At 46.8% G+C, this 15,045-nt stretch overlaps 1 protein-coding gene and 1 non-coding gene across 2 annotated transcripts in view; both read left to right on the plus strand.

The window, feature by feature from the left end:
• LOC140460632 (uncharacterized) overlaps positions 1–15,045 on the plus strand; it is a 1,198,404-nt gene that overhangs the window by 621,863 nt on the left and 561,496 nt on the right. The gene's annotated exons all lie outside the window — the stretch shown is intronic.
• trnak-uuu (transfer RNA lysine (anticodon UUU)) lies at positions 5,846–5,917 on the plus strand. Its single transcript has one exon. It is a non-coding gene; the product is annotated as a tRNA-Lys (tRNA).

Genomic DNA, 15,045 nt, shown 5'->3' on the forward strand with positions numbered 1-15,045 from the left:
GAGCAAGTTGACAGATAACTTTACAGAGATTTTTAAAATCAGGACGGGTATAGATAAGGTGTCATTTCCAGGAGGCTCAGAATATTTTATTGCTCCAGAAGGTGTAAAAGGGGGTCAACGTTTCAGCAGAAATCGAGCAGAGCTGAGAACAGACAACATTTAACTCTGTGGGAACAGGGAGATCAGAGGACAGAGAAATCAAGACCTGAAATCCGAGCTGACACCAGACTACCATGTTATCAGTTCTTTGATTAGCAGTGCCCACCCTCTACCTTTACTGAGCCTCTCACTCGTCTTGAATGCCACGTATCCCCTCGATATTCCGGATCCAATCCTTGTCATTCTGAAGCCATGTAAGGCGTCTCAGATGATAATTATTCTCGACAATGTGTGCAGTCAATTAATTCGCTTTTGTTACAATGCAGCACACATTCATATACTGAGCTTTTAGTTTTATTTTTTGTGATGGTTAGAATCGAGTTTTGATCGCTAGTACATTTATTCTCCTTGTCTCTTTCTATCATTCTCTGGTATTTGGTTTCCACATCACTACGTTGCTCACTGGCCTTGATTTGGATTGGCCACGCGAAATTGCCCAGTGTCCATTTATGTGCAGGTTAGGTGGGTTAGCCATGGGAAACGCAAGGTTATCGTTTCAAAGTAATAGAAGGAGTAGGCCATTTGGCCCATCGACCCTGCTCCGCCATTCATTACAATCATGGCGGATCGATCAATCGTCTCAGCTCCTCCTAATTGCATGAGCCGAACTTCCCTTAATTCCCTTACCACGCAAAAAAAAAAACCAACAGTGTCTTAATGAAGCTGCCTCTACTGCTTCCTTGAGCACAGAATTCCATTAATTTACCATTAACCACATTGGTCCTGCCCTGAGTTGCCTCATCAAAATGCAACAGCTCATATTTGTCTAAATTAAACTCCATCCACAATCCTTGGCCCATCGGCTCATCTGATCAATTATAATTTATATTAAACTTTCTTTCCTACCTTATACCCTAAAAGCTGAAAATCTCCATCCCAAACTCTCACCCTCCATTCCCACTTTGTTGAATCTAATCACGGATGTCCTCATCCTGAAGGGTCTGGTTCATGCTGATTAACAGGCCCACATTCAAGGGAGATCTAACTGAAACGTACAGAACATTGAACAGCCTGGACAGAGTGGACATTGGGAAGATGTTTTCATTGGGAGGAGAGACTAATACCCATGGGCATAGCCTTAGCATAAAGGGAGAATGGAGATTAGGAGAAATTTCTTAAGCCAGAGAGTGGTGAATCTATGGAATTCATTGTCACAGAAAACTGTGGAGGCCAGGTCACTGAGTATGTTGAACATTGAGATAGAGGTGTACAGCACAGAAACAGACTGTTTGGTCCAACTGTGCACGCCGACCAACTATCCCAACCCAATCTAGTCCCACCTGACAGCACACGGCCCCATATCCCTCCAAGCCCTTCCTATTGATACACCGACCCAAATGCCTTTTAAATGTTGCAATCGTACTAACCTTCACCACTTCCTCTGGCAGATCATTCAATAAACGTACCATCCTCTGCGTGAAAAAGTTGCCCCTTAGATCACTTTTGTATCTTTCCCCTCTAACGCGAAACCCATGCCGTCTCGTTCTGGTCTCCCCCACCCCAGGAAAAGACTTTGTCTATTAATCCTATCTATTCCTCTCATGATATTATACACGTACAGTTACGACGTTTAAAAGACATTTGGATAAGTACATGAATACGAAAGGTTGGAAGGGTTATGGGCCAAACACTGGTAGGTGGGACGAGTTTACTTTGAGAACATACTCACCATGGACTAGTTGGATGAAGGGTCTGTTCAGTGCTGTCAGACTCTGTGACTGACCTGTACTGGTCTTAAATCCAAATTTTTACCTCCCCCCATAAGCATCCACTTCTTTGTTGTTCAAAACTCAGATGAACTTAGCCTTGAATATGTTCAATGACTCCACTTCTGAACTCAATTCCTCTTCGTAATATATCACTTGCCTTGCTCATTGCCTGCTGCATCTGCCCGACAACTGGCATTGACTATTGTGGAGGGACTCTGAGACCCCTTTGTACATCGATACATCATTCCTGATGAAGGGCTTGTGCCTGAAACGTTCCCTGTTCTTCTCCTCAGATGCTACCTGACAAGTCCTGCTTTTCCAGTGCCACATTTTTCGACTTTCACCTCTAGTCCTCACTTTCTCCACATTCCAATATATCACCATTTAAACAAAGCACTGTTTTTTTTTTAAACAGCAAAGGCAATAACTTCACATTGCGGCACTGCACTTGCCATGTGTTTGTCAATTGAGACACAGATCTGGACCAACTTCGGGAAGAGGCAAAAGACTGAGTTCTGAACAAAAACCGTAGCACACTCAAAACGCCGGCTCTGTTTACCTTTCCACAGATGCTGCTCGACCCGTTGGCTTTCTGCAGTATTCGCTGTGTTTGTTCGACACAAATGCTGCTTTCCATTAAAGAACTTCAATCCCTGTCCTCTGGTAACTGACCCTAGTCAGTGGCAATAGGTTCTTCTGATCATTAACCTGCCCATTCACACCATGTCTTCTCCCATCATTACCAACAGACGCTGGAAATCTCCAGTTAGCCTTCTTTGCTCCAAAGAGAACATTCCCAAACTTGGGAATGTCTCCACAGAATGGAAATTGCTCATCCCTGGACATGATGCAAATGTTACAATGGGGAAGAGGTTTTGGCAAAATATTGTCAGTTAGAAGGTGGAAAAATGTTCAGGAAGTAAAACACAAATCCCAGTCTCCAGCTTTGTGAATCTTTAGAAACTCTTTGGGAAGTGGAATTAGAGGAGAATGAAGGATGAACTGTCCGACGAGGAGAGACATTCCAGACACCATCCCCTTGTTTAAGAGGCTGATTGACTCTGATATTCTCGGGACATGAACTGACCCGAGACATTGAAAGAATTCTCTGCACATCAGGAATTCAAACCCCTTCTCGGCTCGGGGCCAATGAGAAAATTCGGGAAGAGGCAAAACACTGAAAGGCTCGGAGGACGATGGCCCCGGTGTAGGAGAGCTCGTTCCTCGTGACATGGATGTGCCTGCAGATGGTGGGATCAGGCTGTCCCCATGTCTCCACAATGAATGTCCAAGGCTTTATTATGGAAAAGTAAAACTGATAGAAGACAATGGTAATTTTGGGCGGGGCAGGTTGAATTATGAATTAATTAGTAGGTTCCTCAAAGATACTGTGCGGGCAGTGGTGGGACCTGTCTCTGTGGTGCAATTGGTCAGCTGTTAACCGAAAGATTGGTGGTCCGAGACCACCCAGGGACGGAGTGTTCCTTGTTCTCGCTTCGACCGCTTTCTTGGCTGCGAAAGAGCACGTTTTTAATGGTTTCAGGAAAATGTTTCCCAAACGGAAATCTTTTCCACTGAGGCAGTACAAAGGGGTTTCTGAATTGATTGAATTTCTAACGTAAAGGATACTGAGAATCCGAGACAGAAAGAGAAACTGCTGGAGAAACTCAGCAGGTTTGGATGAACCTGGATGAGGAAAAAAACGAGTTCTGAAATGTTGTCTCTGATTCTCTTTCCACAGATGCTGCCTGACCTGCTGAGTTGCTCCTGCAATTTCTGATGTAGTTTTTTCCTGAACGTCCATTTCATCTTTCGGGATGAAACACCCAGACTCGCCATTTGCAGATATTTAACCCTTTCGAAACCTGTGGAGTGATTGGATTCAAACAAACTCAGCAATGATTTACTCTTTCGCAGCTCCACAGGCAGACAGACCTGGGAAATGAAGCTGTCAGTGTGGTTCTGTATTGATGGGCCGAGTGGTGAATGCGATGGAGATGAAATCCATTGCGGTTTCCCCACGCAGGTGTGAACCCTGCCGACTACAGTTGAGAAACGACGTCAAAAGGGAGATTGCTCCACCGTTTTTAAAAAAAATGCAAATCAGTGGAGGGGTTGAAATATTTCAATCACATTGGGTCTGGTCGGGAATCTGTAGCCCACTGCCTGTCAGGGTGGAACAAGCAGATACCCACAGAGCTGCTATTGAGGCGATGAGACAAGAGTTTGGAAATGAGACGAGAACAGTGAGGGGCGTGAAGTCGTGATCGAAGTTAAGCAGGAACCTGAGGACAAAGGTGTTTTATTTGCTAGTGAAAAATACTGCTTCACAAAATCGGGACTATGGAAGGGAAGCAGTGACGGTGATTATATTTGGCTGTTCCTCTTGTGAATGTTCCCATTGCTGTGCATGTCCGTGTTAACGTCAGAACCCTGCAGCATGTTGGCGTCAGATACGCACAGTGCCAGGGGCGCAATGGATGACGCATCTGACTCCACCGACCTGTTTGAAATGCAGCTCACAGCTTCTTCACACACCCCAATGAATCTTTCTCATTGTCCTGAAGCTGGCATACGGTTTGAATTCCCGATCTGCGGGAATGAGAATCTTTTCACTGTCTCGCGTCAGGAAATGGCCCTGAGAACATCAGAGTCAAGTCACAGCGCTGTCAGAGGAGGGAAAGCTGAAATAGCCCCACACGCTGCTCACGGGCACATTTCACTTTCCCCAACTCACCGCCCCAACCACTGCGGCTCCTGGGAGTGGAAAGGGAACAAACACCAAAACCCAGTCTCAGCTTTGTAAATCTTCAGGAATTAAGAAAACTGTACATCCCTTCGGGTCTTCCATCCTGGGCAGACAGCGTTGATTTTAAATAGCTGTCCAGTCAGTGCCGACTCTTTTTGGCTAAAAGAAATCTTCGTTATCTCATCCCAGCATTTCTTGCCACAGAGAACTGTGTGGCAGAGTTCATGTGTATATTTCCTTGTATGGTATTTTGTAAATTACATTCGCTTGCTGTTTGCTTGTATCGGGTATTTCAGGTTCATTAGCCGCTGTTTAAGTTGTGTTGGGCGGTTTGTGGGCTACCATGATGCTGAGAGGGTTGAGTTGTCTGGACATCATTTCCCAGATGTCGTTAATGTAAAGTAATGTGGCTAGGGTTTCTGTAGACGTTGTGTCTACTTGTGTCAGTTTGTTGATGTGAAATCGGCACACTGGGTTTATTGGGTAGGCAAAAGTGAGGACTGCAGATGCTGGAAACCAGAGTTTAAATCAGAGTGGTGCTGGAAAAGCACAGCAGGTCAGGCAGCTTCCGAGGAGCAGGAAAATCGACGTTTCGGGCAAAAGCCCTTCATCAGGAATAGAGGCAGGACGCTTCCAGGGGTGGCGAGATAAATTGGGGGGTGCTGGGCCAAAGGTAGCAAAGAGTACAATAGGTGAATGGGGTTGGGGACGTAGGTGACAGGTCAGAGAGGAGGGTGGAGCGGATAGGTGGGAAGGGAGATTGGCAGGTAGGACAGGTCCTGAGGACAGCGCTCAGCTGGAAGGTTGGAACTAAGGTAAGGTGGGGGGAGGGGAAATGAGGAAACTGGTGCAGTCCACATTGATGTCTGGGGTTGAATGTATCCGAGGCAGAAGTTGGGGCGTTCTTCCTCCAGGCAGCGGGTGGGGAGGGAGCGGCGATGGAGGATGCCCAGGTCCTTCAAGTCCCTGGCAGAGTGGGAGGGGAGGTTGAAATGTTGGGCCACAGGGCGATGGAGTTGATTGTTGCGGGTGTCCTGGAGATGTTCTCTCAAGCGGTGTGACTTGACTCTGCGAGGAGGCTCCAGTCTCCCCAATGTAGAGGAGACCGCATTGGGAGCAATGGATACAAGAAATGACTTTGGTGGAAGCCTTCCAACTCCCGTGACCCGGGTTCGATTTCCGGGCAGGGAAGCAATTTTCAGTAGAGCTGTTGCATGCGGTGCATGTTTCCCTGGTGGTCTAGTGGTTAGGATTCAGCACTTTTACCGCTGCGGCCCGGGTTCAATTCCCGGTCAGGGAAGAGCTTTTTGGTTACCAATTCTCCTTAAATGCGCTGTACAGTTACTTATTGGTCTTCGAAGTTACGGGCTGCTGCAGTGTGCAGTGGCTCGTTGAAATAGTGTCCTCGTTCAGATTTGTTTGTAAGTGTAGGGGTGATTAGTTCTGTAGCCAAGTACTCCGTTCGCGTGCGTTGTTTTCCTGCAGAGGCTGTTTTGATTTTACCATTGACTGTTCGCTCTCCTGTGACATCCAGAAATGGCACTTTGTTGTTGTTCTCCTCTTTTGTGAATTTTATGCCAGTAAGGAGATTGTTGATGGTGTTGTAGGTTTCCTCTAATTTGTTTCATTTTTTGATGACAGAAGTGTTTCATGGGTATTTCGTTGATTTGTTTGTAGGGCTTGTTACTGAATATAAAGTGGGTGGTAACCACGATGTTGACAGTGTTATCTTTGCTGATGAAGTTGGTGCTGTGTTTCTGTCTTTGGTTCTTCGAGTAGTGTCTTCAGTTTTCTTTGGCCACGTTGATGTTAATGGATGTGAACAGGGCTGTTATGTCAAAGGACAACATTATTCCATCCTCTTCTATCTTAGTGTCTTTGGTGTTCAGGAATTCTTGGATGGAGTAAATGGAGTGGCATGAATCTTCGACTTGGTGTTTTAGTCCTCAGTGGAGGCCTTTGACTAGTCTGTATACTGGTGCTCCAAGTAGTGAGACTATGGCCTGAGGGGGGCTCTTGGTTTGAAAAGGAGGAGAACAACAATAAACTGCCATTCTTAGATGTCACAGTAGAGCGAACAGTCAATGGGGAACTTCAAACTAGCATCGACAGAAAAACAACACACACAAACCAAATACTTAACCACAGAAGCAATCATCCCAACACCCACAAACGAAGCTGCATCAGGACATTATTTCAACAAGCCACGACACACCGCAGCACAGAGAAACTACGAAAAGCACAAGAGAAATACGTATATAGTGTATTTAAGGAGAACGCGTCCCCAATAAACCCATTCCGCTGATTTCTCAGTGATGCTTCCAAGCTGACTCTCAAAAATTCGGTTTATCCCTCCATTCTTTCCTGTTTGTTTTTTGTGGGTTTTGAAAACTTTCCCAATCCTCTGACTGAGTATTGGAGTTGGGAAGTTATGTTGTGGCTGTACAGGACATTGGTTAGACCACTTTTGGAATATTGTGTGCAATTCTGGTCTCCCTCATATCAGAAGGATATTGTGAAATTTGAAAGGGGTCTGAAGCACCAATGGGTCCACAGAGGGGAAGAGGCCCTTCTGCTGCCCTGAGTGTGGGAAGGCCTTCAGTGATTCCTCTGTCCTGCTGACCCACCAGTTGGTCCACACCGGGGAAGGCTGTTCTCTAGCCCCAAGTGCGAGATGGCCTTCAGCAGGTCTTCCCACCTGCTGAGACACCAGTGGGTCCACACTGAGAGACCGTTCTTCTGCCCCAACTGCAGGAGGGGCATTGCTGTTTCCTCCGATGTACTGGCCCATTGGTGTGTCCGCATGGGGGAGAGGTCGTTCAGTTGCCCTATGTCCAGGAAGGCCTTCAGCAATTCCTCTGCCCTGCTGAGGCACCAGACCATCCACACCGGGGAGAAGCCGTTCTCCTGCCCTGAATGTGGGAAGGTCTTTACCCGCTCCTCCACACTGCTGAATCACCAGCTGGACCGCACGGGGGTGTTGGAGGGATCAGTGGCAGAGGGGGGGGGAGGCCATTCTGCTGCCCTAATTGCGGGAAGGCCTTCAGCAATTCCGCCGCCCTACTGAAACACCAATGTGCCCACACCGGGGAGATGCCCTCCAGCTGGCCCGAGTGTGGGAAGAGGTTCATGTTTTCCTACAACTTGCGGAAGCACCAGCGGGGGCACCAGCGCTCCCAGCAATCAGATCCTACCAGTGATGATGCCTTCAGTCGCCTCCCAGGACTGAACCTCCTACCAGTTCTGACAGTGGGTGCAGTGGGAGAGTAGGTGGGCTGTTTTTGTTTTCTGCTGGACTGCAATTGCCTCCCCAACATCCCAGAACCCCAACTCCATGGTGGCTCAGGGTTAGCACTGCTGCCTCATGGCACCAGGAACCCAGGAATAATTCCACCCTTGGGGCTCTGTGTACAATTTATGCAGGGGAGGAAAATGCATCTGAGTGGGTTAGTCTTCGGAAGATCAGTGCAGATGTGTTCGGCTGAAGGACCTGTTTCCACATTGTGGGAGTTCTATGATTCTATGAGCTTTCCCTTCAGTGGACATTGCTGCTCATTGAGCCCGGGACTGCACACTGCCAATGAAATGATCCAGAGAAACCTAAGACCGCGAGACCATCGGAGCAGAAATTAGTCCATTCGGCCTACTCTGGCATTCGTTCGTAACAAAAGTATTGGATGAGATTAGCTACAGTGCGGAAACAGGCCATTCGTCCCAACAAGTCCACACCAAACCCCCGAAGAGTAACCCATCCAGACCCATTTCCCTATGACTAATATACCTAACTCTATGGGCAATTAAGCATGGCCAATCCACATGACCTGCACATCTTTGGTTTATGGAAGGAAAAAGGACCACCCAGAGAAAACTCACTCAGACATTGGGAGAAAGTGCAAATTCCTCATAGACAGTCACCCGAGGCTGGAATCAAACTTGGGACCCTGGCGCTGTAAGGCTGCAGTGGTAATCATTGAGCCAATACATATTGCAACCCGAAGTTGGCAAGCAGGAGGGTGGGAGAATACAGCAAGCCAGGCAGCACCAGGATGTGGAGTAGTCAGCGTTTTGGGTATTAACCCTTCTTCAGGACTGAAACGTTGACTTCTCCATGAGAAACGATTTACAGGAATGTTGCTGGGGTTTGGAGGGTTTGAGGGTTTGAATGGCGTTGGGCTGTTTTCACTGGAGCATCGGAGGCAGAGAAGGGCCCTGATAGCGGTTATAAAATCATGAGGGACATGGACAGTGTAATAGACAATGTCCTTTCCTTGGGGTGGGGGAGTCCAGAACTAGTGTGGGGCTATGGTTTACATTAAAACCTGAGGATCATATCAGAGTGTTTATATTTAGCCGTGGTGGTTGGTAAAATGCACTCTCTGGAGGAGCACTTTCTAAGATGCTGCATTTCTTGCCCTCTGCCCTTCCCCCATTTCTTATCTCCCATCTTGATTTTATATTTTTTGGGTCATTTTGGTGGTATGGTGGCTCAGTGGTTAGCACTCTGCCTCACAGTACCACGGACTTGGGTTCAATTCCACTCTCATGCAGCTCTCTGTGTGAACTTTGGCATGTTCTCACCTTTGTGACTGCATGGGTGAACTCTGGGTGCTCCAGTTTCCTCCGACAGTCTAACCATCTGAAGTTTAGGGTGGATTGGCCATGCTGAAGTGTCCATGGATCTGCAACCTAGGGTGGGTTAACTATGGGGAAAGTGGGTGGGTGGAAGGTCAGTCTGAACTTTATGGGCCGAATGGCCCGTAGGGATTATATGAATCTACCGTCTTAGCCATGTGTCTATTGAGAAACGATTGCCCCCAAGTCTGCTGTTAATGGAGTGGGTTCCAGTTCATGGAACCCTGACACCATTCCTGGGTAAGGTGGGATTTGTGCTGTCACTTCCCCAACCCACTGTCCCCATGCATTCTCTCTCTCCTCACAGTCTGCACTCACCAAATCTCTCTGCCCAGCCATTCTCTCTCTCCCCCTCATTTTCTGCCCCCCATTCTCTGTCCCCAAGTCTTTCTCCTCCCCTCCACTCTCTGTCCCCTGTCCATTTTCTCTCTCTCTCTCCCCCTACCCTTTGCTCCCCTATCCATTCTCTCTGCGTCTCTTCTCCCCCAGCCTCTGCGCCCCTGTCCATTCCACCCCCCTCCCAATCCTTTCTCGTATCTCGAGCCCTCTTTGATTGCTGTATCAAGCCCTTCTCGGGAAAGAGAGAGAATGGATGGTGATGACCCAACCTGGAAGACGGGGGTGCACAAGAAATGGCTGATTTTAAAATTGAGAACAGCTGAAATGATATATTCAGAAACATTGTTAATGTCTAAAAGCAGACATGTTGCTGAAACTTGCATTGAATTAGGCGGGTAAAGTCATACAGCACAGAAACAGACTCTGCAGTCCAGCTCACCGATGCTGACTGGATGTCCTAGATTAATCTCGTGACCCATTTGCCAGGATTTGACCCATATCTCTCTCAACCCTTCCAATACATACACCCAACCAGATGCCTTTTAAATGTTATAATGGTACCAGCTTCCATCACTTCCTCTGGTAGCCCATTCCATACACGCACCGCCCTCTGTATGAAGAAAATACAAATCTATGCCTTCCTCACTCCCTAGTTTTATCTGTACTGATACCTTCGGGGATCTCTGTACTTGGACAGCAAGGTTCCTTTGTTCCTCAGCACTCTGTAGGGACCTACTATTTATTGATTACTTTCCTCCATTATTACATTTCCCAGAATGCCTGGAGATTAAATTCCATCTCTCTGCCCCATTTACCAGCTGATTGGTATCAAACTGTGGCCGGAGACCATCCTCCTCACTATCAATACCACCACCTTTCCAGAGTTTACTCCTAAACAGGGGAGGGCAGCACTGTCTCCAGCTAAGCAGAGGGAATTGTGTGTGGTTGTTGTGGGGGCTTGGAAACTTTGCGAGCTCCCTTTCCTTCATTTTTAAATCCCACCAAATCCATGTGGTTTCAGTTTTTATAACAGAAAACAGCACAGGGTTTAATTTTAACTACCCACTGGCTGAAACTTTGCCCTGCCCTCTAACATCGGAGAGTAAAACACTTTAGTTCCCCTCCCCTCCCTCCATGTGTAACACAGAGTGTGGGATTGGCACCGGTTGTTATTTTGTGATCTATTCCAAATGAAATTTTATCTCTGCGCAGGCGCAAGTGAACAGTCTGTTTTTGTGCTTTCTGCGAATCAGGCTAGCAGCTTTTAAATCCTTATGTTAAGCAGCAGAAGAAAACAGTAGATCAGCAATTATATTTTGAGAGTGATAATTCTAGCCCTGGTAATCCCGTTGGGTCAACAGAGAGAGAGAGGGAGAGGATGTCACATCTGAAGTGTGTACAGAAGAGTTGTTACACTTGTTCAGTCAGTTGAGTTGGTTCTTCCCTCAGATGTGACTGGATGTTGCTTTTCATGGATCATAATTAAACTACAACGGAACACATTAAATTCAAGGGATTCAATTGAAAGGGCAATTTGAGTGAATAAATGGAAAACTGCTGAAAGATTGGCTCCTGGTCTTTTACTTCACCAATTAGAAGCTATTGGTTTGACAGCTCTCCTAATCATAGAATGGCTACAGTGTGGGAGCAGGCCATTTGGCCCATTGAGTCAACACTGACCCTCCAAACAGCATCCCATCCAGACTCACAAAAATGTGCACCGCATGTGTGCAGAGAAGGGGATGCTGGGAGTGAGTGGGATGCTTTCACCACCACCATCTCCTTCCAAGACCCAAACATCCCCACAGCACCACCTGTCCATTCCTCCACCACCACAGTGCCTTTGGCCTTAACCCCTGCCAACCACAGTGCAACTGTCCTTTCTCCCCGCCACCCACAGCATCCCCTTATATTCTACTCGCCACCCACAGTGTTCCCTGTCCATTCTCCCCGCCACCCACAGCACCCAGTCCATTCTCCCCGCCACCCACTGCATCCCCTGTCCATTCTCCCCCACCAACCACGGCACGACCTGCCCATTCTCCCCTGTAGCTCCCACGGGACCCCCATCCACTCTCCCCCGCCATTCATGGCTCCGCCCTCTCCATTCCCCCGTGCCACCCACGGCACCCTTGTCCATTCCCTCGCCACCCCCGGCACACCTTCCATTCTCTCTCTCTTTCTTTCTCTCACCCCCACCCTCTGCATCCCTGTCCAGTCCCTCTTCCCATCTTCTGACTCCCCATGCATTTTCTCTCTCCCCCACATCCTTTGCTCTCCATCCCTCTGTTCCTCCATCTTTTTTCTTTCTCAGCCCATGTTGCCGCGTTTCCCGTCCTACGTTGGCAGTGGCAGGGCCAGGCGGCCGTCAGCTCTGGCTATTGCAGCCCCCGACTCCTCGCAGAAGTCCGCTCGCCGACACTCTGTCACGTGCACGGGTCAGTGACGCAGCCGAACCGATTGCTGGTCCCGTTTCCGCCTCTGCTTTTCCTCGGGCAAAGCTGCAGCATGCCTCGTGATACTCAGCGGGCGACATGGTGGAGGAGATCCTGCCTCGGTCGCTGCGGTGCGTGCCGACATGCATCGCCTCTTGGGCGGCCTTTTTTTTTCCCAATAGACCTATGTTCAAAGTTTGGTAGAAGATTTGTAGCTCGGGTGCTCGTTGTTGTGGTTCTGTTCGCCGAGCTGGGAATTTGTCTTGCAAACGTTTCGTCCCCTATCTGGGTGACATTCTCAGTGCTTGGGAGCCTCCTGTGAAGCGCTTCTGTGCTGTTTTCTCCGGTATTTATAGTGGCCTGTCTCTGCCGCTTCCGGTTGTCAGTTCGAGCTGTCCACTGCAGTGTCTGGTATATTGGGTCCAGGTCGATGTGTTTGTTGATAGAGTCTGTGGATGAGTGCCATGCCTCTCGGAATTCCATGGCTGTTCTGTGTTGGCTTGCCCTATAATGGTCGTGTTGTCCCAGTCGAATTCATGTTGCTTGTCGTCTGTGTGTGTGGCTACTAAGGATAGCTGGTCGTGTCGTTTCGTGGCTAGTTGGTGTTCGTGTATACGGATCGTTAACTGTCTTCCTGTTTGTCCTATGTAGTGTTTTCTGCAGTCCTTGCATGGGATTTGTACACTACATTAGTTTTGCTCATGTTGGGTATCGGGACCTTTGTTCTGGTGAGTTGTTGTCTGAGCGTGGCTGTTGGTTTGTGTGCTGTTATGAGTCCTCGTGGTCGCAGTAGTCTGGCTGTCAGTTCAGAAATGCTCCTGATGTATGGTACCTAATGGGGATGTGACTACAGTGTTTTTAAGGTTGTTGGTCTCCGACCGGTGCCTGCGTAGTCACCTTTGTGATTCGTTTATATGTATTTTGTCGATCACAAAGTAAGGTCGAACCTCCACGTGGTTCCCCCTGGTAACGGCCTGTATGAGGAAGCTCTTGCCGGGAAGGTGATTTTAAATTGTTTTGTGGTTGTTTTAGTCTGGTCTTATCAGTGTTTTTACAATCGATTTTATCTTTGGTCTTAACTTGATTTCACCAGTGCTATACGCCACTGGCTGATTTTATTGTTTTCTCCATCGTTTGAGCATTACTCAGACCAGGCCGGCCACTACGATCTCCAGAAGAGATACGAGACGGCTGGTGACCATTCAGTCTGGTTGAAACCAAATTTGGCAGAGGCGATTATGGCCAATTCCAAAATTTCTGGTTGGGTGAGGGACCGGGAAAATAACCGCCCCGCACGGTTGCTTTTGGCGGCTCCGTGTGCTACATGTATGAGCCAAAAACGGACTGGGCAGTCCGTCTCGACTCAGACTCAGACGGAAGAGACCATAAGAATTATTCTGGCAAGGCTATCCTCGGGCAGGCACGAGGGAGCTGTTAACATTGTCCAGAATAATCAGGACAGAATTCGAAGGGAAGGGCTTGCAGAGGAGGCCCCTCGAGAGCCAAGTCCATTTAACAGCCGGATGATTTTAAATTCAAATTTTAAAGGGCCATTTGTTTTTAGTCGATGTGGAGATTTAGAGAGCAATGAGGAGAGGTACAAAGGAAGAATTATTCACCCGGTAATTAAAGAAACAGATAAACTAGAGTTAATAACTAAATACCCTAAAAAAGATTTTAAATGTAATTCTTGTCATAATATCTACAATACCACAGGGATGTTTAGGAAACACTTGAAAATATGCAAGGGAATTAAATCAGTGAGGATTAGGTGCAGTAAATGCGATTGGGAAGGGAACTATCAGGCGGTAGCTTGCCAATATCCAAAATGTAAGATGAGTGATAATGTTAGTAGTAGTAGTAATAGTACCAGTAATAGTAATGAAGGAGGTGGATTAGAAAAATCATACCAGTGTGAAGGATGCCCGTTAAAATTTAAATCAGCCAAAGGGTTCGGGCAACACGAAAGACATGCTCAACCCATCTTGAGAAATGAGAGAAGGAAAGAAGGGAAGCCGGAGAGTAAGGATAAGATAGATAATAGAGAGGGAAACAAGAGGGGAGTATGGTCTAAGGAAGAGGTGGAAAAGTTGCAACAACTAGAAGTAGAATTTAGTGGCTGTAAGAATATTAATAAAAGTATTGCAGAGAGAATCGGTTCCAAAACCGCTAAACAAATTTCGGATAAAAGGAGATTATTGAATAAGAAGAATAAAACTAGCGATAATAATACGGGTATAGAATTAGAAATGATCTTTAATAGTAATGACAATAATGAAATGCAAGATAGCGATCTGGGGTCAGATAGGTTGTTGGAGGAAGAAAGATTGAATGAACAGAGGGACCAGGAGAACGCTCATATTATGGATTGTCAAGATTATAATGGTAGGTCGATATTAGAATTCATAAAAACAATTGAAGATGACCTGGGTAAGAATAAAGGTGTTAATAAGGGTCAGGAGAATATGATGGCTGTAAGAATGGATAAATTAGGAAAGAAAAAAGGACGATGGGACAGGAAAGAAGGTAACTCATATTAAAAGAGTAAGTTTTAAGCTAAGGGATAGTGGGCAAAGAAAGAAGAAGGAAACAAAGCTAAGAAAAGATATAGTAAAAAGAAGGGAGAATTTAAAGAAATGCAAGTTCTATATAAAACTAAGAGGCAGTATTTAGCAAGAACCCTAATGGGGGGCCCCAGTTAAGAGTGAATGTCCCCTGAGCAAGGTAGAGTTAGAGGAATATTTGAAGGAAAGACTAACAAATTTGAATGAAAATAATAATTTAAGGGGTTTTGCTAAATATAAAAATCAAAGTGAGGGATCCTTGAGTGCCATTCTGACTGGTCCTGTGACGGTGGAAGACGTGGATCTGGCCATGAACGTGAAAACCGCTGCAGGGCCGGACAGGGTAACACAAAGAAATAATTAAGATATTTAATAAGGATAATTTATTATTTCCTCGACTATTTACAATTTGGATAAAAACCGGTAAAATTCCAGATCAGTTAAAAATAAGTAGAACG

The sequence above is a fragment of the Chiloscyllium punctatum genome, chromosome 36 (assembly GCF_047496795.1).
Source record: "Chiloscyllium punctatum isolate Juve2018m chromosome 36, sChiPun1.3, whole genome shotgun sequence".
In the NCBI taxonomy this organism is placed as follows: Eukaryota; Metazoa; Chordata; class Chondrichthyes; order Orectolobiformes; family Hemiscylliidae; genus Chiloscyllium; species Chiloscyllium punctatum.